Source organism: Balaenoptera ricei, chromosome 6 (genome assembly GCF_028023285.1).
Source record: "Balaenoptera ricei isolate mBalRic1 chromosome 6, mBalRic1.hap2, whole genome shotgun sequence".
NCBI classification, from domain to species: domain Eukaryota; kingdom Metazoa; phylum Chordata; class Mammalia; order Artiodactyla; family Balaenopteridae; genus Balaenoptera; species Balaenoptera ricei.
The window spans coordinates 56,716,920-56,739,940 of NC_082644.1; the positions used below are offsets into that span (position 1 = coordinate 56,716,920).

A 23,021-nucleotide genomic window follows, 5' to 3' on the forward strand; every position below is an offset into this window, starting at 1 on the left:
TCCTGTCCCTTCACCTCCTAAATCTGCAGACAAATCCTCAAAGTGTTTTTTAAACAGGTTCACGATGTCAGATATCTCAATTAAGAAAGGCTTATCTGTTTTCAATAAATGTTCAAAGTAGCTTTAATAGAGGCATTATTTTAAGGTTTTATCACCGTGGGGGTTTTAGAAGTTGGATGAGGAAATATCTTGAAATCACAGATATTCCAAATGGCTTTGAAAATCAGAGCTACAGGACAGGTGATGGTCTGTATGTCAAGTCTTCGAGACGGTCTGTATTCTCAACCTTCGAGAATATAAGGTTGAGCCCAGAAGGAAGGAGGAGGTGAGAGAGAAATCTTAAAATAATGGGAATTGAAACTGTAATTGGGTGCGTTTGATTCATTGGATCCAGGGTTAGTTCGGTGTGTAATTCTCTGTTTCCTTTTCAGATGTAACTAGTAGTGGTTACACTTATTAGCGAATGGCAATTTAGACTTCTGCGTTTGAAGTTCTTTCTACCTGGTAGCTGAGATGGGGGAGATGTATAAGGCCTTTTCTGGCAGGCATATTTTTTGTATTTGAATAGGAAGGATACACTATTAGAAAAAGCACAAGAGGAAAGGACTTTTGTAGAGGATTACTTGGCATGTAGGTGAGTGAAAGGTGAGGCTACAGCAACGCCCGGTAGCTGATAAGAACAGAGTACAGACTAAGATGAACAGGAAGTTTCTGCTGAGCACCTCAGCCTCTCATGTTTAGACTTGGTTAAAAGGCAGCTGATTCAGCCGGAGATGCTTCAGTTATATTGTAGAGACAAGTCTCTTGTCCTCTGAGTCTGTCACCGTGAGTTGGAATTTAAAATGTTTTTAGAAAGCCTTTTTTGACTCTTCTTTTATTACTGTGTTCTCTCTCACCATTTTCTTTTTTTTTTTTGGATGGTATGACATGTGTGGTCTTCTTTTCTTGTCAGCAGTTGGGAGAAAAATCTCAACAGAGTGAGAAACGTTATGACACAGAAAATGTTTCCCTGAAGTGTTCCCATGTGAGCAATGGGCATGGGCATGTACTAAAAGAGAGGGGGTAAAAAGGCTTTTTGTTGAGAGTGACAGGTTGACAGGACGACCAAAATTTAACTTAAATCCTTTCGTTGATATTGAAATGTCATAAACCTTCATGTGACACTGCCACATTCAACTGTGTGATCTGGAGCGCTGGAGCTTGTACCACTGTGTGTGTGTGTACAGTGTAAACATTTTATGAACTGCAGTGTCTGATCCATCCGTCTGTCTGGGCAAGAATCTCCCTTGATAGTAAAAAGAACAGCAATCAGGACAGAATTGGTCAATGCGGCATGTCTAATGGTGGGAAGATATTTGAAGGACTCGCTATAGACACAATAGTCTCTCTAAATAGCCTCTTTGCACCCGGAGTCTTATTGCAAACAGGTTCATTAAGGAGAGACATTCTGACACACAGCATCACAGTAATGAAAGTAGCTCTGTTTTTCTAATATTGTATCTTGCCACTTCAGTTATGCTGCTAGTACAAGATTTCCCTTGTGTTGTTGTATATTTCTCCAGAAAAAGAATCAGTCTTCATAGAATATACAATTATTTTGTACAGGAATGTATAACTCATACCTAAGATCCAGTCCTCCCTGTTTATGTGCACTAGTACAAAAATAATTGGCAAACACATCTTCCAGACCAAAAGATTCCAACACCTTCAATTTGTTGGGCTAGAAGATGTTGAACCAGAGTTATAATAAACTTTAAAAAAATGTGTAATGTTCAAAATGGATTTGTGATCAATCATAAAAGAAAAAAAATATTAGCACAGTTTCCCATGAGGTGTAATTTTTTTCCTAGGGTTTCAGCCAACTCCAGTATAGCATCTGTTCAAAGAGGGGGAAAATGCAAAAGGTTTTCATCCACCAAGCTTTACATATAACTACAAATGATGACTTAAGCTATTGGATTTTCTGCCTGTTAATGTACAGCATGAACATTATGAACATGGAAAAAAAGGTTATATTGGTTTAAAAGTGGATATGGAAAATTTAATGTGCTCAAGTGGGAACAATGGCATATTAAAAAAAAACACTCATGACACAGATCTAATAATTCACTTGCCCCTGTAGGAGAAAGGGTATCAGCTCTGATACTGGCTCATAGTTTATTTTTATATACACCCCTGGTCCCTGCAGTATACCCCGCGTGTGGGTTCCAGAGAAAAGAAAGAAAATAACCTGTAGGGAAATCAGCCTGGAAACCTTTCATTAAATACATTGTACTCTGTATTGTGTCGTTCACAGACTCTTCAAGAAATAAAGAAGGGAAAAACCTGTTATCAGTCTGCATGTGTGAAATATTATATTTGAATACTATCATTTGTTTTAAGATTAAGGCTGAGGCTGCAGACATATTAGTTATTATTCACTTACATCTGGTAGATAGTGCAACGGGGATTTAAAAATTCTTTTTCCATTTCTAGTCCCCACTGTTCTCTCTGCCTTCCTCCCCGCCCCGCCAAACAATGGCAAAGATACTACTTTAACTTAAAACTATGCTGGCTAAAATATTTTCATGTTGGAAATGTTGCCTCTTTATAGAGGATTGGGGTGGTGAGGGTAATAAAATCAGTGTTAAAATTCTTGGTGAAGTTTATCTGTCATTTAACAAAAGATGCATTTCCGGGGAAAATTGAAGAAAGTGTTAAATATATCCTTTCATGAGAAAAATATACACGGTAGGGGTGTAACTGTGAAGAGTGACACCTTTATCAAGTTGAGTGTCCTTTGGAGTGAACCTTTGTCTTGTCATTATAGTTCATGTATTGCTGTTGGTGGGCCTTTAAAATCTTATCTTTTTTTGCTGACTATTCATGCAGGATACGCTAGGCAGGCCAACTGTGACACATATTATGCCCATACTTGTAGCTGTCTCTGGACGAAAATGAACACACATTTTAAACCTAAACCTTGGGTGCCATATAAGTGAACTTCTGGAATAGCAATTATTAGGACTTTGGTTTTGATCTCAGATACCCGGAAACGTCTTGTCTTCCACAGTCTGTTGAAAGATTTCTTATTTCGGAAGTAGCTTGTGTTGAAAAATCTTGTTTTAAGTGTAGAGGGTCATCAGCACCAGGATTTTCTCAGCATCACAACAAGCTTCAATGTCCACGAAGCTCCAGCCACATGACTGTAATAAGAAGTCACGGTGATCGAATGCTTATCGTGTGCCAGGCATTGTGTTAGATGCTTTATATGAAGCATCATCTAGTCTTCACGTTAAGCTGGTGAAGTGGAGACTGCTTTTCTCCTTTTTACAGATGAAGAAACTGTGTCACTAATAAGGGACAGTGCTGGGTTTTTCAGATCCAAGCCTGATCTTGTTACCAAGGTCATACCCTTTACTATTATTTGAAATCACATCATGAGCTGTGTGGCCTCCCTGAGCTTCACTCCCCTTTCCCTTGGCTCTCATACCTGTATAGTGACTGTTTCCTAGTCCTTTGGGTTTATTATCTGACCCTACCACCTACTAGCCAGGTGACTCTGTTGGCCCTTTCCCTATCAGTAAAATGAGGAAGAGTGATCCCCCTTATTTAACTCGGTATTGTGACTAGTAAATGAGATAATGTCTCTGAAGCACATGCACATGTTGTTTATTGGCCATCTTTTTTTTTTTAATTGTTTTTAATTAACTTATTTATTTTTGGCTGTGTTGGGTCTTCGTTTCTGTGCGAGGGCTTTCTTTAGTTGTGGCAAGCGGGGGCCACTCTTCATCGCGATGCGCGGGCCTCTCACTATCGCGGCCTCTCTTGTTGCGGAGCACAAGCTCCAGACGCGCAGGCTCAGTAATTGTGGCTCACGGGCCCAGCTGCTCCGCGGCACATGGGATCTTCCCAGACCAGGGCTCGAACCCGCGTCCCCTGCATTAGCAGGCAGATTCTCAACCACTGCGCCACCAGGGAAGCCCCTGGCCATCTTCTTTATGCCAGGTGCTGTGCTAGAACCTAGAGTACAGCAGTGACAGGGACAGACATGGTCCCCCTGAAGCTCGCAGACCTGTGGGCATGTCAGGACACTGAAAGGAAGAGTTACAGAATTACTTAGTTATGGGCTGCCTGTCTAAACCATACATAGATGTTAAGCTGACTTAAGTTCAAGCTACCGATCTGAACAGGTACTAGACTTTTCCAGGGCCCTGTGGGTCATGCTCGAAGAAAGCCCCTTGCTTTCGTTGGTATCACCTGGGTGCAAAGCTTTTTACCTAAATCCTCTTCCATTGCTCCCCACTGCAGGTCTCTGGCAGTCAGAAACCTGAGAGTTTGCCCCCGTCTCCTCCTCAGCCACCCCCCGCCCCCGCTTCTCTCCTAACTTTCTCGCTGTCTGCCCGTGCCCCCATTTCTTAGTGTTCTGCTTTCTGCCATTCTCTGAGTTCTCAACCCAGTTTAAATTTAACCCTCCTTCAGATCCTAGCTCAATCTTCACTACTTCAAGGCACACCCCTCTTTTGATAAATGTTCTTTTAGAACATGAATCCTGATTTTACATTTCTCTTTGCTGTGTGGACAATCTGTCTGTTTCTCCAACTGGACTGAAAGTTCCTGAGGGTAGGGACTTTCTTTGTCTCTCTGGTACCTATTCCAGGCACAAGTCTGTTTTCAAACAGTGAATTCAGATGGCTTTTCCCCCCTCATCTTCTTCTACAACAGTTCTTTCGGCTCTAACATTTGATTTATTCTACCTACATGTCCAGTACACCTATTGAACCAAACACTAAACATATCTTCCCAACTCTGCATTTCCTCCTTTTCTCTAATTCTTTAAAAAAAAATATTGAAGTATAGTTGATTTACAATGTGCTAATTTCTGCTGTACAGCAAAGTGATTCAGTTATACATGTATGTACATTCTTTTTCATATTCTTTTCCATTATGGTTTATCACAGGATACTGAATGTAGTTCCTTGTGCTATACAGTAGGACCTTGTTGTTTATTCATTCTCTGTATGATAGTTCGCATCTGCTAATCCCAAACTCCCAATGCATCCCTCTCTAATTCTTAATCAATGTCTCCATTCATTGTCTTCGTCAAACCCAGTGAGCCTCAATTCTTCCCAGATTTTCCCGAACTCCCCTATCAGGTGCCATCTTCTGTGTAGGACAGTCTCTTCAGGAGAAGATTCCCTGGGATCTCCCATCACTTCCACACCTTTCCTGTCGCTTCTGGGTGTGGGGTCTTACTAACTTCCTTGCCAAAATCACATAACTGATCTTTTCGCCTCTTGCCCTGAATGAGTAGTCCTTCTGAAACATAGATCTGATTGTGTAAGGTCTTAAAAGCCTTTGCCACTGAAATGATACTGTGTCTGGGATTTACTTTAAAAGTATCCGATGGACAAGGGAGGTTAAGGGGATTAGGGAAGAGTATAGGTGAAACAAGACTGACCATGTGCTGATAATTGTTGAAGCTGGTGGTGTGGTTCACAGGGGGCTTATGATACTATTTACATTTGTATATGTTTGAAAACATCAGTAATAAGATTAAAAAATAGAACGCAGCAAACTTTGTGCACCCTATGGATAAAATATGACCACCTTGGCAGAGCACAGGATGCTGTCATAGTCCCACCCGCATGTCTCCTTTGGCCTCTCATCTCCCTCAACTCTGACGGCTGACTCTGCTCTGCAGCTGTCCCTGCCCTCAGCATTGATCTCCTGAAGGGCTCAGCTCTACAGATAACTTCTCCCTGGCCCACTTCACTAGCCTGATTGGGGTCTTCTTTCATTTTGGCTCCCCTATCCCTTTGATGGACCGTCCTTAGAACCCATCATGTTCTTTCTTTGTGCATCGTCTAGCCTCCTCCTCACTGAGGACTGCCCAAGCCAAGAAGATCCGCACTCCCCCACCTCCGATTATCAGTTCAGTTAACACTCATTACATGCCTGTTGAGTGTCAGGCAGCTAATGGATGCTTGAGATTAAATCAAACAGTTACTTCTGGCTTGTAATATGGAGAGAATTCACCACCCAGTGTTTCGGGCTAAGCTTGGCAGTGGATTCCATCCCTCCCCTTCACCCCCAAGACCATCCCAGACTCCTCAGGGAATGAGGTATATTATGAAGAGATGCGCAGGTAAATTGTGCTATACAAATGCACGATAGCCAAGTATTATTAGCACCTAGAGAGAAAACCCTTTGCCTAGCGTCTGTCTCTTTTTAAAGGTGACTTTTAAAATGGTCAGGCTCTACATTTACACGTGGGAGGTCTCCCTCCTCTTCTGGTCTGCTCCAAAAACTGGGTGGGGGAGCTCTTTCTGACCCGCATGGTTCGTAGGAGGACAGCCTCCAGCCAGCCTTCTGCCAGAGTCTATCCTAAGTTCCCCTCACTAGGCTCTAAGGTGAGCAGGAGAGTAACCCTTTCCCCAACCTTTATAATGTATCTCACTTTTTTCTGGCCACTTGATTATCCCAAACGCCAACAGGACTCTCGAGGCCAGAGGTAAAAGTAGAAAAGGTATATAAGATTTGAGAAATGAACTGGTTTTTGTGCCTTGGAGAAATAAAAGACCAAGGTATGAGTTAATCCCTGTTTTCAAACACATGAAATAATTTTACATGGAAGGTGGTACCAGCTGTTAGCCATATGAGTGTGAAAACAAACAAAAGGACTTAGGTTGCAGCTGGAGGGATTTTAGGTAGATAGAAATTTTTCATTAAGTGGTTCTGGGTGGGGAACTGGGTTTCCATACCAGTAGATTGTTGATTTAGGTCCAGATTGGAGGGCAGTAGGGTGGATTTGAGGAATTTCAGCATCCTGAAAATCAGGCTTCATGACTACAAAATCAGCAGCTGTGATGCCTTTCGTGCCCAGAGCTGCAGAAGGAGGGTTCCCCTTATTCCTCCCACCTTCCCCCAAGTTGAAAGAAATTAACCTCAATTAAAGAAAATAGTGATGGATGGCTGCAGAGATAAATATGATACATCACACAGGAAAAACTACATTAAAAGAACATTAAAGTTGGGACAGAAAGCACTAAAAGTGAAAAAATTCACAGTTAACGTTGAAAAGTGGTATCACTTACATCTCTGCTAATATGTCGATCTAACAGGACACATTAAGAAATTATGAGTGTACTCTGTTGTGCTAAGAAGTAAGTTTTTTGACTTGACACACTCAATCCACGGTTTCATTGCCCAGCTTTAATTAAGGCATCGTCTGTGAATGATTATAGCCCATGGGAGAAAACCTGTTACTTTTACCAGAAGAGTATTGGTGTTTGTTTAAATATTAAGTTTTGGAGGGGGCCAGGTGGTGATTCTGTGACTCTGTGCATTTCAATACCTGAGCATATTTCAGCTTTTCTGAAGTCAGTAATTTCTTTTGAAAGGCACTAGTTTTTTTTGACTAAAATGTTAGTAATAACTTAATAATAGCTTAATGTTGAGTAATACCTTTTTTGTATATTTTGAAAGCAAAATTTAGCTTTTATCCCTTCTTCCAGGGGTGGGTTTTTGCTGCTGGAGAATAGATCTAAAATTTCATATGTGTATGTTAAGCAAATTAGTGCATTGTAGGGGCCACTTTCAGAATCAAATCCAATCACATTTTTAATTTATAAAATCACATTATGATACTAGAAAGCCTCCTTGAAGTTGATTGATTTGTTTACTGTGTGTTTTTGTGTGTATATACATGTGTGTTCCTCATATCGGGGACAAAAATCCCCCAAATGGGTCTGGAATAGTATGGTTTCAACGTATACTATAACTAGAGTAAATATTTGTGTATGGTAGAGCTTGAATAATACAAAAATTAATCCTTAGCTTTTTTATCCCTTCTCTGACTCCAAAGAGTTGCTACCTTTCCCTAAACAAGAGCCAAAATAAAAAGTACTACCTTCCAAAAATCAGAGTATGTGACACGTGAGCTTCCAAAGAGGATCTCTCCCCCTCCCTCCACCACCTTCCCCCTTCCTCATCTCCTTCTCCCTCTTTTCATTTTGGGGAGAATTTTGAGTTTCTTCATTGACCATAAGCTTATTTGTGGAAGGGGGACAGTGAAAATTAACCTATTTCTGAAACCACTGAGCCATGAAGAACAAATTGAATTTAGCAAATTTAGATGCCAAATCTTACAATTCTGTTTTTAAAGCAGAAAGAGAATTTGCTTTTTATTAAGAAAAAGAATTGTATGTATATACAGGTAAATAAAATCACACCAACTTGTATACTTCTACATTGATAACATAGATGGGTTGAAAATGTTGTATTAGTCATTTTAAGGAAGGAAATACGAGCAACAATTATCATAGGATTTTTCTATTTTTGTTATATTAAAGGTGAGTCTTATAAAAGGGCCAATGAAATTGCCCTAAGTGCAATGGTTATTAGCCAACAGAACTTATTGCATACTGACCTAGGTGATATTAATTTGGGTACATGACAGGAATATACTCATGGCCTAATCACAGATTTTAGGTTGAGCTTCTTCCCAGATGAATGAGTTTGTGCTTCCAATTAATTAAAAAAAAAGTTCAGGAGGCCAAAAATTCAGAGAGAGAGGGAGAGGGAGAGAGAGAGGGAGATGAAATTGAGGTCACTTTTTTTCTGGTTGTTACTTTGGGACACCATGCGTAGTCTCTGTTTCTTAGTATAGAAAATAACATCTGTAAGCCCATCTGGAGTTTTAAATATAATATAAGTGTAGTGCATCATCGTAAGTATGCAAACATGTTTTAAAACAGGGTATTGTATGGAAGCAATTACTGGCAGTGAGTGAACTACACACCCCAAAGAATGGGTTGGGGCCAAAAAAGGGAAGATTTCTAAACAGAATTACTTTCGTGTGGGTGGGAAAGAGAGCAAGGTTAACTTTTATTAGGAACCAATCCCAGCTCTTATTTTAATTCTGATCACACACTTGGTAACCCAAATAAATAAGTAATAAAGAGATTTCATGTTAGGATGAGGTTATTTTTTTTCCCCTGGTACAGTCTTCCAGTGGGGAGTGATTTTTTTTATGGCAGGAGGGCATGACGTACATAAACATGAACATGACCAAATGCATGTGCAGCTCTGCAGTTTCAAACTTCGGGCCTTGTAATAGTTAAAGATGTTGTTGCGGCCCTTTGTGACATGATACTTGAGCATTCTTGCGCTGGGTGTGTTGTGTTCATCTTTAACAGATTTAATGGGATGTAGGAAGGTTCGATTTTATCATCTGGAAGTAACAGGCTCTGCAGTTTTCTTCCACTCACCACCAGTTTGGAGAAGACCCTGTTGATAGGATCTCTTTCCTTTCCCCTCATCCTGTATATTTTGTTTATTCTCCAACTTCACATAAAATCACCCTTATCTCAAGGCAATTTTGCATTGTAATATTTGGCAGGGGGTGGATCTTAAAACTTGAAGGGAAGAAAATTGCTTTATATAAAAATCAGTTTGTCTGCAGATAGGTTCTGTGGGGCCCTTTGGACCTCGCTGATATCAACTTTAAATAGATTTCTTTTCTCAAGCCAGTGTCACCATAACTCCCAAACCAGAGAGTTATTTTGAGTTAGACTTCACTGAGCAGCCATCTAAGCAGCACATTGAGCTAAGCAGCCCTCCAGCAGCCCCTTAACTGTTATCAGAACAGGGTATTGATGAGTGGGGCTTGGTCGAGTTACTTAACCTTCCTTCCTTGATTTTCTATTATGTAGGCTGGAAATGATCATATCTGCCTTTGATCTCATAGGGATGCTTCAATCCATTAAAGTTATTAAGCACTTTAAGTAAGGTATAAGGCAGTAGATGCAAGGCATCTTCATTACTGTTATTTTATTACAGTGCCATATACAAAGGGGAGCTTTCTTAATGCTCAATAGTTAAATCTCAGAATGAGCTCTCCGGACTCAGTTGTTGGCAGGGGACTTTAAGAGGTCAGGTTACCTATCTCTCTACTCTTGAGGCCATGCTCTGTTCCTCCCTCCTTCTGTTAGTTTGGGGAGCAAAAAGCAAAAACAAAACCAAGAGCAAAATTGATAAAAATGAGGAGGCAAATGGGAGATGACTGTGGTCCACCTCCTATTCTTTCCCCAGGAGCTGCTGCTGGTACTGATCTTCCTAAAGTGTGAACTACCTTGGTACCCGTCCTGATGCTCATCTCCCCTTTCTTTGGAACGCATATTCAGGAGTTTTAAAGAGGATTGTGGGCTTTGATTCTTCCCCATTTATAACTTTCATTTTCTTTGTTTTTTTGAAATACTGTTTCTCTAAGAAATCGAAAAAAAAGTTGAGGGAAGAGTGGGTAAAGGTCTTTGCATGTCTTTGGTTAGTGTTCAAAGGCATTTGTACAAGATGACTATGTTTCTTAGATCGCAGCCCCCTCTGGCATTTTGTCTTGAATAGTTCCTCCCTCACACCTCATATAACATTCCAGGAGGAGATGTACTTCTGTATAGCCTTGGATGGCACCAGCTTGACCATGTCCATGAGAACATAAAAGATCAACCCTCACCTCCCAGAGTGAAGAATTTGCTTCCTGGAGTCCAGGTTCTTTTGATCACATAGGTGACACTTTTCTAAAATAACCTACCCAGTCCTTTGTCCTTAACTTTCGGAAACTAATGAGGGCGACTCTATTGATGTTTATTGGTTGAGAGATTTTACTACTTTCTGTGTTCATTCTTTTAAACTTTTGATACTCTGGTATATTTTACTTTGCCCATGATATATTTTACTTTCACTACTTTATTTCTGGGCTGACTGTTCTTGTACTTCATCTACATGTAACTTGGTGGCATGTCCAGTTGGGTCAGCTACAAAGCACTAGTCCCTCAAACACCGTACCTTGTAGTTGGATGAAGTAAAAAAGAGTTGTGTTGTGGTCTGAAATATAAGATATTTCTGTTCATCAAAAATACTGTGCGAGGAAGCCTACAGAAACAATTATAAGTACTGAAGAATTAAGAAGCTCTAAAATAAATATGGATTGGTAAAAACACATTAATTCAACATTTTGTTATTTTTTTAATATAAATTTATTTATTTACTTATTTTTGGCTGCATTGGGTCTTCGTTGCTGTGCGTGGGCTTTCTCTAGTTGTGGCGAGCCGGGGCTACTCTTCGTTGTGGTGTGCGGGCTTCTCACTGTGGTGGCTTCTCTTGTTATGGAGCTCGGGCTCTAGGCGCGTGGGCTCAGTAGTTGTGGCGCACGGGCTTAGTTGCTCCGCGGCATGTGGGATCTTCCCGGACCAGGGCTCGAACCCGTGTCCCCTGCATTGGCAGGCGGATTCTTAACCACTGTGCCACTGGGGAAATCCCTGTTTTTTTTTCAACTTTTCTTCAGTAACTAGAATCCTAAAGTTACAAGTAAGTTGCTTTTAAATATGACTAGAATGATATGCTTTTCCAACTTTCCCCTGGCCCCCAAGTATTAGGGTCTAACAGTGGATTTTCTGGTATTGATTTGTGTGGAAAGCCTTAGATGAGATCATAGTTTTGTATTTAAAGAATCACTGTTTTGGGGATGGTGGGGGAAGAGTACAATTACATGAAGTTGGGATTGTTGTGGAAAATCAGGGACATATGGTTGCCATAGATATAATATTAGTTTCTCAGAATCGAGAGTAACACAAATGAAATTACCTCTTAAATTGTGGCTAGCTATTGCTGCCTCTATACCTGAAATATGTTTTTCTTTTTATCTTTTTATCCCCGTATGTGAAGATTCTTGAGTGTGGGTCAGGGCTAACAAAACTTTTTTGTTTAATGCTACTACTGTTTTTTGAAGAGATACTGCAGCACCCACTATTTTCCCCTTGTTTTTCTCTCCTCCTCCCCAAATTTCATGTCAACAATTTCATATTCTGTTAGAGCCCAAAGAGAATTTAAAGCAATTTGCCATGCCACCATCTCCTTTGTGGTTAGATACACCTCCTGAGGAGTTCACAGATGACCTAAATGGATTATTGTGATTTTTTTATTTTTGTATTTCCTGAGGAGTCAAAATGGGTCAGCCTTGGAGATGCCCCAGAACCAGTGGGGCTGTGGTAGTGGATCGGCATGAAGCAGTAGCTAGCTATGTGGTTGTAAGGATTTCCTGGTATTCTTATTCCTACGATTGATGGACAGAGTTGGATTTACCCTGGGTTGGGCTGTTTCTCAACCCTTTTTTCACTATCAGGGTCTAAGGAGCCTTTAAGGCATTTTGTCCTAATCGCTGCCTACCCCCCACCCCCACCCCGCCATTAAAACCTAAGGAATAAGATTTTGTTCGGTAGGGTTGAGCTTTGGAAGACCACAGTACTGTAATATCAAAATAAAATTTTCCCCTATTGAGAATGCAGGATTTAGATCACAAACTTGGATGTATAATATTTTTGGCCAGCTTTATTGAAATATAATTGACATATAACATGAAAGTTTAAGGTGTGCATGTGATGATTTGATACAGGTATATATTGTGAAATGATTACCAAAATAAGGCTAGCTAACACTTCCATCACCTCACATAATTACCTATTTTTTTTTGGTTGAGGATGTACAAATTATTCAACAACTTGTCTATTTATATCCCAGCCAATAGTGAGTACATTTTCTGTGAGTCAGTAGTGAGTACAGCTATGGTATTGCGTTGGCCAAAAGGCTTGTTCAGTTTTATCTGTAAGAAGGCTCTAGTAGCACTTAGTTGTCTTTAACTTCATTCAAAACAATTTTGTTAGATTGTATGTGACAGCTGTCATATCAGCATGCATTTAAAACTTGACATCAGGGACTTCCCTGGTGGCGCAGTGCTTAAGAATCCGCCTGCTAATGCAGGGGACGTGGGTTCCAGCCCTGGTCCGGGAAGATCCCACATGCCGTGGAGCAACAAAGCCCGTGCGCCACAACTACAGAGCCTGTGCTCTAGAGCCCGCGAGCCACAACTACTGAGCCTGCGTGCCTAGAGCCCGTGCTCCGCAACAAGAGAAGCCACCGCAATGAGAAGCCCGCGCACAGTAACGAAGAGTAGCCCCACTCACCTCAACTAAAGAAAGCCCACGTGCAGCAACGAAGACCCAATGCAGCCATAAATGAATGAATGGATGGATGGATGGATGGATGGATGAAGGAATAAAATCAAAATTGGTGAATTTTTATGTAGCCATTTTAACATTGAAGATGGAAGAAAAACAACATTTTCAGCATATGCTTTATCATTTCAAGAAAGGTAAAAACACAACTAAAATGCAAAAAAAGATTTGTGCAGTGTATGGAGAAGGTGCTGTGATTGACCAAACGTGTCAAAGGTGGTTTGCGAAGTTTTGTGCTGGAGATTTCTTGCTGGACAGTGCTCCATGGTCGGGTAGACCAGTTGAAGTTGATAGTGATCAAATCGAGACATTCATTGAGAACAATCAACGTTATACCACGTGGGGGATAGCCGACATACTCAAAGTATCCAGATCAAATGTTGAAAATCATTTGCACCAACATTATCACATTCATCACTTTGATGTTTGGGTTCCACGTAAGTTAAGTGAAAAAAACCTTCTTGACCGTATTTCCACATGCGATTCTCTACTTAAATGTAATGGAAACGTTGTTTTTAAAATAAATTGTGACGGGTGATGAAAAGTGGATACTGTACAACAATGTGGAATGGAAGAGATCATGGGGCAAGGGAAATGAACCACCACCAACCACACCAAAGGCTGGTCTTCATCCAAAGAAGGTGATGTTGTGTATATGGTGGGATTGGAAGAGAGTCCTCTATGGTGATCTCCTTCCGGAAAACCAAATGATCAATTCCAACAAGTATTGCTCCCAGCTGAAAGCAGCACTGGATGAAAAGCAACCAGAATTAGTCAACAGAAAATGCATAATCTTCCAACAGGATAACACAAGACTGCATGTTTCTTTGCTGACCAGGCAAAAACTGTTACAGCTTGGCTGAGAAGTTCTGATTCATCCACCGTATTTGCCAGACATTGGACCTTCAGATTTCCATTTATTTCAGTATTTACAAAATTCTCTTAATGCAAGAAAATTTCAATTCCCTGGAAGACTGTAAAAGGCACCTGGAACAGTTCTTTGCTCAAAAAGATAAAAAGTTTTTGGAAGATGGAATTATGAAGTTACCTGGAGAATGGCAGAAGGTAAAATGGAACAAAAGGGTGAATATGTTGTTCAATAAAGTTCTTGGTGAAAATGAAAAATGTGTCTTTTGTTTTTACTTAAAAACCGAAGGCACTTTTTGGCCAACCCAATACTTTGGTAATTACTCATCTTGAGCTGTTATGTTGAATTTGTCTTTGACACCTTAGTTTTCATATGAAGATGGGCACTTAGTGGCATGCCTAGATGGGTTCTGTTAGGACACTTGTGTCTTGTTTTCCCCCACGGGTGTGGGAGTGGATGGGCTTTCAGCAGGCAGCTATCACAGACTTATTTTTCGTTATGGAAGTAATACATTCTCATTGCAAATAAAAATCAGAAAATACTTAGCTCATAAGAGTTTCTGTCTCCACAAATTGAGCTGCTCTATGATATTTACATACTTCTAGCTTTAAATGTGATTGTGGCATGCTCTCACAGATTTAAAATATGTAATAATAAAACTGAATTATGTATAAATGGCATGGTTAAGAATGATGGTTCTCTTGAAGATTTGTTTTTAACCTGTGTTTAGTATTCCTTTTTTTATTTCTCACTGTGTATTGTGAGGGACACTAACACTGATTCATATTGAAAATGGTCAGTCCTTTTCAGTTTGAAACCTTACATTCTATCAAAATGATAAGATTTCAGAGATAAAAATTGGAAAAAAATCTGTTTGGTGGTTTTTCTGTCCCTGAAGTCTTAAAAGTAACTATATATACTTTTCCATTAAAGTCCTTTCTAATATCTGTACAGAAAACATACTGCCCCTGAATAAAACAGCTTCAGGTGTGGTCCTTGATCCTCTCTGAAAAAAACATTTTCATAACAAAGTAGAAAATGTTAAAAGCAATTAACTAAGTAAGTCTCAATTCCAATTACTAAGATTTTTGCATGAAAATCACATTTTCCTTGTTACTGAAGTATGAGATTATAGCCAGCTGTTGGCAGTGGTAACCTGTAATCCATTTCTGTACGTTGCTTTTTGGTGTGAACTGAAAACGATTATCATGAAGTTAAGTGTTATAACCCACTTTAAGATGAATTAGTTTTCTGGAATTTATCACTGGAAAAATCAGAACACATTCCCTCTGGAATCTATGTTTATTGCAAAAACATACATGTTGACCCTGGAGTACTTTTCCTTTTCCCATTCAAATGAAAGATAAGTTAAATAGTAATTTTTTTAAAACAAAGGTTTATTTAATTCTTACATCTGTGGGTGTAAGTAAAACCAGTAGATTCTTCAAAGATTTTGGTTATGAAAATAAGATTGATTGATACATTGTGCCTTGGCTATATATATGCTATTAACTCTCAGGTGAGAAATATTAACCTGAAAAATGTGCATGCTTTTTGTGAAAAGTAACAGCAGAATAAGGGCCTCCCCCAACCATGTCTAACTCTTAAGAACTTAGGAATATGTTACTTTACATAGTAAAAGGGATTTTGCAGGTGTGATTAATGTTAAAGACCTTGAGATGGGGAGAACATCATCGATTATCCAGGTGGACCCAATTTAATCACATGACTCATTAAAGAACCTTTCCCAGCTGTGGTCAGAGAGAGAGACATAACTGGAAGAAAGGTCAGAGAGATCCAACATGGCTGGCTTTGAAGATGGAGCAAGGGGACCCTGAGCCAAGGAATGTAGGCAGCCTCTAGAAGCTGGAAAAGGCAAGGACACAGATCTTCCTCTAGAATCTCCTGAAAGGAATTCAACTCTGCTAGCACCTTGATTTTAGCCCAGTGAGACCTCTGTTGGACTTCTGACCAACAGAACTGTAAGGTAATTTATGTTTTAAGTCACTGAGGTAGTGGTAATTTATTATGGCCGCTGTAGAAAATGAATCCTTGCTTTGTGTTCGTAATTTGTTGAGTAAAATTATTACTGAAATCTGAAGCTGTGAAGGAAAAAAAGGGATTTGGTGACATGTAAAATACTTAGTATTTTATAAGACTTCCTTATATGTGGATTGGTACAGTTCATTTGCTGTTAAATAACAGAACGAGTTCAGTTTGGCCTTGCGACTGATTTTTTTTCCAGTGTCACTGTCGTACTAGGCATTCAGTAAAGGCTGAAAAACATGAGTAAAGTTACAGTCAAGCTTTGCATTGGCTGTTGTTAGCAGTGGAGTTTGGAAAAAGGGGCTTGAGGAAAATTAGGAACGTAGCTGCTTGTGTCAGGTCTGAAGAAGTGCCTCCAAGCTTTTGACAAATGCATCTCACATTTATATGTCTGTTATGTTTGGCAATTGTCAAGGAATTGCTCAAGACTTATTGGACTCAGACCTCAGGGTATAAATGAGTTCATCTGTCTCGATAAGCTGGGTACTAGTAGTAGCCAAAAAGCAATGATGATGGGGAGTCTTAATCTTTCAGATAATGGTTTCCTATTTAATTAGTTGCAAAATGACAGGCTTCGAGATATTATACCTTATAGCAAGAGATTTAAAATCACAGTAAAGATAAACAGTACAACAGGTAAACCTACACACTTTTAAATCTCGTTTAAGCTGCTTCTCTACTTTCCCTAGCTAGTAAGTTGGGACATTCAATCAGAAATATTTATTGAATCTGTTTGCATTAGGCACTGGGGCTGTAGGTGTAAAGAACTCCGCTATCATAGTGCTTATTGACCCATAGGGAAGACAGAAATTAAATAATTTCACGTGCTGAGCAGAAGTACGGGGTGCTGTAGGAGTGGATGATAATCTACTCTAGTCCAGGGAAAGAAGCTATCTCTGAAGGCAAGGGGAGGTTCAGTAAAGGAGAAAGGAAAAGGGCTTCATGTTTTATAATGTTGTATGTTAATTATACCTCAAAAAATTATGGTAGTCTGTAGAGGGATGGAGAGTGGAGAAAATTATTTTCCAAGCACTTAGTGGCCAATGGTGCCATTTACTGAGGTGGGCAGTTCTGGAGGAGGAGCATATTTGAGGAGTCTTAGATCCACACTTAGATGCCAAGTTTGAAGTCCCTCTTCTACATTCCCCTGGTGATGACATGTAGACCGTTGAATGTATTTGTGGTATAGAAGAGTGATGCAGGCTGAGGATGGGGGTTTGGTGACCATCAGCGGTCAGTTGGTATCTCAAGCCTGGGAGTAGATTGCCTTGCCTACGGAGATGGGAGGTGGGGTGGGGAAGGAAGGGGGAAGTCATGCCTTTGGTTGTATAATCATGGAGTTGACATCAGTAGGTGACCCTAAATAATTAGTACTGAAGACATAGTCATAGCCATGGTCAACATTTTCATTTTTTGATTCCTTTTCCTTGGTGATGTAGCTGAAAATTTAGGTCACACACTCTTGTATGGTAGACAATTGCTTTTTGTACATTGTACAGTCACCCCTGTGTCTCCTCCATCTCCCAGACCTTCCCTTGACTCCTGCACCCATGCATGTTCTCTACCCTCTCCTTTTGAGTCAGTGTGTCTTCTCATGCTGTCTTGGTCTCTCTCTCTCTGAACTTTTGCTTATTTGGAAATATTTTCAGTTGTTTCCACATGTAACTTTTAGATGTTTATTCCCATTAGTAGAGTTAGGTATCCTTTTACTGGGTTATTTATTTGGTCTGGAATGTGCCAGGTTTTGAGGCGGTAGCACAGATGCTTTGCTCTCCTTTGAGTGTGGGCGAGATGCAGAGAATGGCTGTGTGGATGGAAGTGGAGGTGAAGGAAGAGCTATCTTGCTGGGAAGAAATCCATGACAGTGGGGCCCACAGTCCCCAAGTGCTTCTCGAGTAGATGAACTTAATAAGGATCTTAGCGAAACAGTTGCTACACATTGAAAAATGAATGTTTTTTGTGCTTATAACTGAAGGCAAATTGGAAAATGAAATTCAGGGGGGGAAAAGACCCTCCCATTCACATTTGCAAAAATATTTTGATCTAGGCTAAAATAGAGACCATCTTTACCCTTTATTTTATTGCACAGCTCAGATTGCAAGTTGGTTGAGATGGGGGCAACTTTCCTGTATCATATATTGGTAAATCTTACACTTGTTGGGAAAGGCAGAGGTTTCTTACTCAGAGACACTTTTGCCACCTGGGGTTTGGCAGACAGAAAGACAGGTAGAAGTGGCATTCAGGGACATCTTTTCATTTTATGAAGAGTAGTGAACTGAAGTATAAACGCAAACAAGGGTGGGTAGTGGTGACTTGGACAAAGATTCTACCAACTGGCAGCATGAAATACTTGGTAGACGAACCGTTTTAGTGGGTTTCTCTCAGTTGTGAAAGTGTCGGTTCCCCAGAGGCAGAGGAAGCAATCACAGGCTGTGAGTGGCACTTCTATAGGGCCTGTCACTCTGCTGGAGCTCATCTTGGCCCGAGCAGTGCTGTCTCCTTGGTTGTGACACAAGTACCAGGTGTCTGCGCTTTGACAAACGGAGGCCTGGGAGAGCTGAGTAAGGCAGGGACGTTTGGAGTAATTCATGTCAAGTGATATCTAAAGTAAGGGATTGCTGGAACAATCCGTCTGCTCCACATCACCAGGAATATAACTGTATATATGTTTTTTAAAGTTTATTTTGAAGGAGGGTGGAGTTCCCTATGGAGGAGAGGGTGGTGGTGGGAAAATAGGTTATTTTTAAAGGAATACTTATGAAGCTTCAGGGCAGGGGAGGACTGGGCTTGCTGATTGATATCTGGGATATGTTTTTATTGTCTAGCAAAATATTGGATGCAGCTGTACGTGTATTACCCTTTGCCAGCGCGAACGTTTGCGTCAGAAACCCGAGTCCATTACCCCTTGCCGTACTACTCGTTTTGATGTGAGAGTGAACACAACTCCACTGCAGATTTAAGAACTATTAATGTGAATTTTATTTCCCTGTTTAGTCACTGAATCATACTGTAGTGTTGGCATGGTAAGTTTTGTAATTTCTTTTCCTGTGCGAAGAGTGCTTTTCTTTCGCCGAATGTTCACTTCTGCGTACTTTTTTTTAGTTAGGCATTATGTCATTACGAAGATTTATAGTTATCTAATAATGATTTATTGTAGTCATTTATTCTGCCAGCTGTGGCACATTTTCAGTGGAATTTGTAAATCAGATTTATACAGAAATTTACCAGGACATGCATTTCAGGATTTAATAAAACATACTCCAAGATTTTTTTGAAGTGGGTAGTTTTATACTGACACATTTGGGTGTAAGCTTTACCTTAACAACCTTTGTAAGTATTCAAGCTCTGCCGTGTCTGTCCCACAACCATTGAAAGAGGAATCTCTGAGATCTGTTAAAATACCCAGTTTCAGGTCATCCACTTTGCTTCCAGACCATTAATGTCACGTTATGTTTGACCTGGTATGTTCACATGTTAAAGGACACGGAAACATCCTGACACGAGGCTCTGTGCAGTCCCATGTGTTTTAATCACTATTAAAATGTGTATCCGGAATCATAGCAGAGTGGATCTAGTAGATTATGTTCATTTTGAGGCCTTACGTGTCAGATTTTCTCCCCCCCCCACTTCTCAGGATTCACCGGCCACTAACCATGTGGAATACATTTAGCTTTGGCAGAACTGCCAGCTCACACTCCTCCCGCAATTTCTTTGTTATGGTACAAGTTATTATACTTTCTTTTTCTTTCTTTTTAAAAAAGTATTGTTGAGATTTTGTTTGTCTACTTGGTGGTATCTATTTGTTTAGAGAAGAATAGAATTTAGAAAAGAAGGAAAGTGTACAGATCCTTTATAATTCGTAATTTTTTTTTTAATCTGGCAATTTGAGAGGCTGTCTTTGAAATGCATGATTGCCAAGTAATTTGTAAAAATGACTTGTTCTCTAAGACTGCATGAGAATTTTAGTTCTAAGATGAAACTATGAATTCCCAGCTCCAGTCAGCTGGTAATTTTGTCTGCAGCAGCATGGACCATCTCCTTTGACTTACTGCTGCTGCCCCAAACACATTGACTTCACTGATCAGTTGTTTTAATATTTGTGAAGACATCGTCTTAATGTGCCTTGAAGCTGAAGTTTTAGGTGATATTTAATTGTATTTAAAGCAGTAGACTTGGCAGTATCTAAGATGGAAAGCAAGCATTTGAAAATATTACAGCCTCTAATTTTTTGCAGTAGTTTGCACATGTTTATGATGTTCAGGTACTAGTTAAGCAGAATGTAACAAAAAGAAAGAGCCCAAATAACTTGTCATCTGAAACGTAATTCCTCCCCTTTTAATTTTTTTTTGCCACAATATGTGACAGTGAACAGTTTGTCATCTGATCTCTTATTTCTTAAAAGATATAGTTTTTAAAAACGTTCTTAGCAATACCACACAGTAGTTAATTTTGTCATCAGGTAGGAATTCAAGTCACAGTACATTAAAGTGGATCTTTTAACCTCATTAGAATGAAAATATTTAAAAAAATATACTTAATAAAAATATATACATAGTACTGAGCTCTGGAGTTCATCTTGAGTGAATTAATATTTCTAGAAAAATTGTTACAATTTTTTATATGATTCAGTTGTGTGCTGTATGGACAAATGACTCCATGGTATTTGATATTTATTTATCTTTATTTTGAGAAAAAGACATCTACAGTGCAAGGGAAACTGGGAGATAGAGAAGTTTTTTTGAAAGGGAACAGAGATGAACTTTTCTTGAGAGATTTCATTGCTGATCTTTTAGATGTGGTGCCACATTTTCCTTGAAGGCACTTAGCACTTGTTCAATGAAAAGATCATGGAGAAATATTGAGCTCTTTATTTTACATTTTTTTCATCTAGTGCTCACAATATGCTAGGTATCTTTACCAAGTTTAAATGCAGAAGGAAAAAATATATATAAGTTCCTCGTTCTGGATTTAGTTTTGACTTTATCAATGTTTTCAGGTTTTTCTTTTGGGCTTACCTGAAAAACTTTTAAAATGATACAAAATTTGAACTTAAAAAAGAAGACAGAGTTCAGGGATGACAAATCTGTTTCATCTTGTGGGTGAATTTTGACTGACTGGTGGTGAATGCTCTGAGAGCCTGAGGTGCATCAGGAGGAAAAAAAAAAAAGTTCTTGCACAATTAGCAATGCCTGCCGTAGCTGCTAAGGGAATAGTCAATGGATACATGACCTGAACTACTCTCCCTAGCAGAGAAACTCCTGAAAGTTACTGTAATCCTTCATGCATTCATCATGTGTTCATACCTTCAACCAAGTTTCTTAAAACAGGCCCGAATGCAAGGCAGCGTGCCAAGCATGGTAAGAATAAAGAGGTGGAGCAGACATGAATTGGCTTTCAAGCCTTGATGGACGGGAGGCTTAAGTGTTCATAACAAAAATGTGAAATGTGGTAGGCAGCAGCTTTAGAGAGACCATTATGGTCCAATTCAGAGAGACTGAGTTCTAAGCAAGTTCTAAGGAAGGAGGATATTCAGTTGCAGAAATCTGGCAGATTCTAGAGCTTATTTGTATTTGCTGATTGGGTATGCCAAGCATTCTGGAGGGATGCCCATTCCTGTCGGACAGGGATAGATGATTGCCTTGTTAAATGTATAGCCCATATATAACATTTCCATCGTGTAAGGCAAACACAGTACGTGCTGGAAGGCAGAGGATATGACCAGTCTTCCAGGTGAGTGATAAAGCCATATAATGTCGTATGAGATTCCAGCCAGGAATACATGGTAGAGAATGGAGGATAAGCATATTTTCAGTGTTTAGACATTTACTAATGTCACAGACTATTTTTTTTTAAGTAGAAATATTTAACTCTTCAGTACTTGTATTGATACCATATCGGTGTAAAATATCAAATTTTATCTAATGCATACAATCAAGTGTTAGTTTTAGGAGGTTCCTCCTCCACCATTTTTCCTAACTGGAAATCTTTAAAATATCTTTGGCTCCTTCTTTTCCCTGAAAGCTAAAATTCACTTAAGCAGCAGTTCTTGTAGATCCTTTAAAAAACAAAACAACTTGAAATTGTTTCTTTGTTTCTCACTATTACCTAGTGTAGGTCCTCTTGCCCTGTGATGGGCTGTCCATTTTCTATTAGTGTCTGGTATAGCGTCAAGTGTCGAGATGCTTGTGACATAGACAGATGCAAACCCGACAAGCTTCCTTGCTCTTGGAGCTTACATTCTAGGGAGATGTTTGAACATGACATAAATCCCCTAATTGAATACTCTGCCTCACATCTCTGTTTTCTGGTACGCTGTCCCTAGATGAAACACAACTTCCATTCCTTAACTTTTCAGTTCGGAAACTTAAAGTCTAAATTTCAAGGCCTCCTCATTTGCCTGCATGTTCTCTAATTTCTTATCTTACAAACATCCTTGATCTACCTAAGGAATGATGCTTTCTTACACTTAGTTTTGTTCATGCCCCTCCACCATTTGGAATGCTCTCCTTGTCTTTTGATAGTCTCCTTAGCCCAAGAAACTCAGGCCATATCCTTCTTTTGACCAAATTTCTTTGGCTCCTGGAAGTACTGTAACTAATAACACAAGCACTGACTGTGGCACTTCCTATTTTAGCAAGAGAGAGCAGTGATTTATACCTTCTCTTTAACTGGTGTGTTTATGTCTGATCTCTCCAATGACACTGTTAAGTCAGGTAAAAGTAGAAGGCCTGGTCCTTAGTGTGCCAAACACCTTACAAATGTGAACACAGTTAAGAACCAGGAAAAACAGAACTTTGGAGCATCCTGAGGAGATGCAACAAAGTATCTAAGCTTAAGTATCGAACTTCTAAGATAGTTGTTCCCCCTCACAGTTTGCTTAGAACCTGAAAACTCTAAAGTGTGTTTTTGCTAATTGCTATTACATAAATATTATAAGAAATGAGAAAAGAGTCCAGAAGCCTATACAGAGAAAACAAAACAGATTTCCCATCCCTCCTCTGAAGTAATTTCTGTTGACCAGATTCTTAAAGGTATTTCCAGAAATAGCTTAGTCCAAA

The 23,021-nt window shown here is 39.7% G+C and overlaps 1 protein-coding gene across 4 annotated transcripts in view; it reads left to right on the forward strand.

Moving 5' to 3' along the window:
* BNC2 (basonuclin zinc finger protein 2) overlaps nucleotides 1-23,021 on the forward strand; it is a 413,802-nt gene that overhangs the window by 87,341 nt on the left and 303,440 nt on the right. The gene's annotated exons all lie outside the window — the stretch shown is intronic.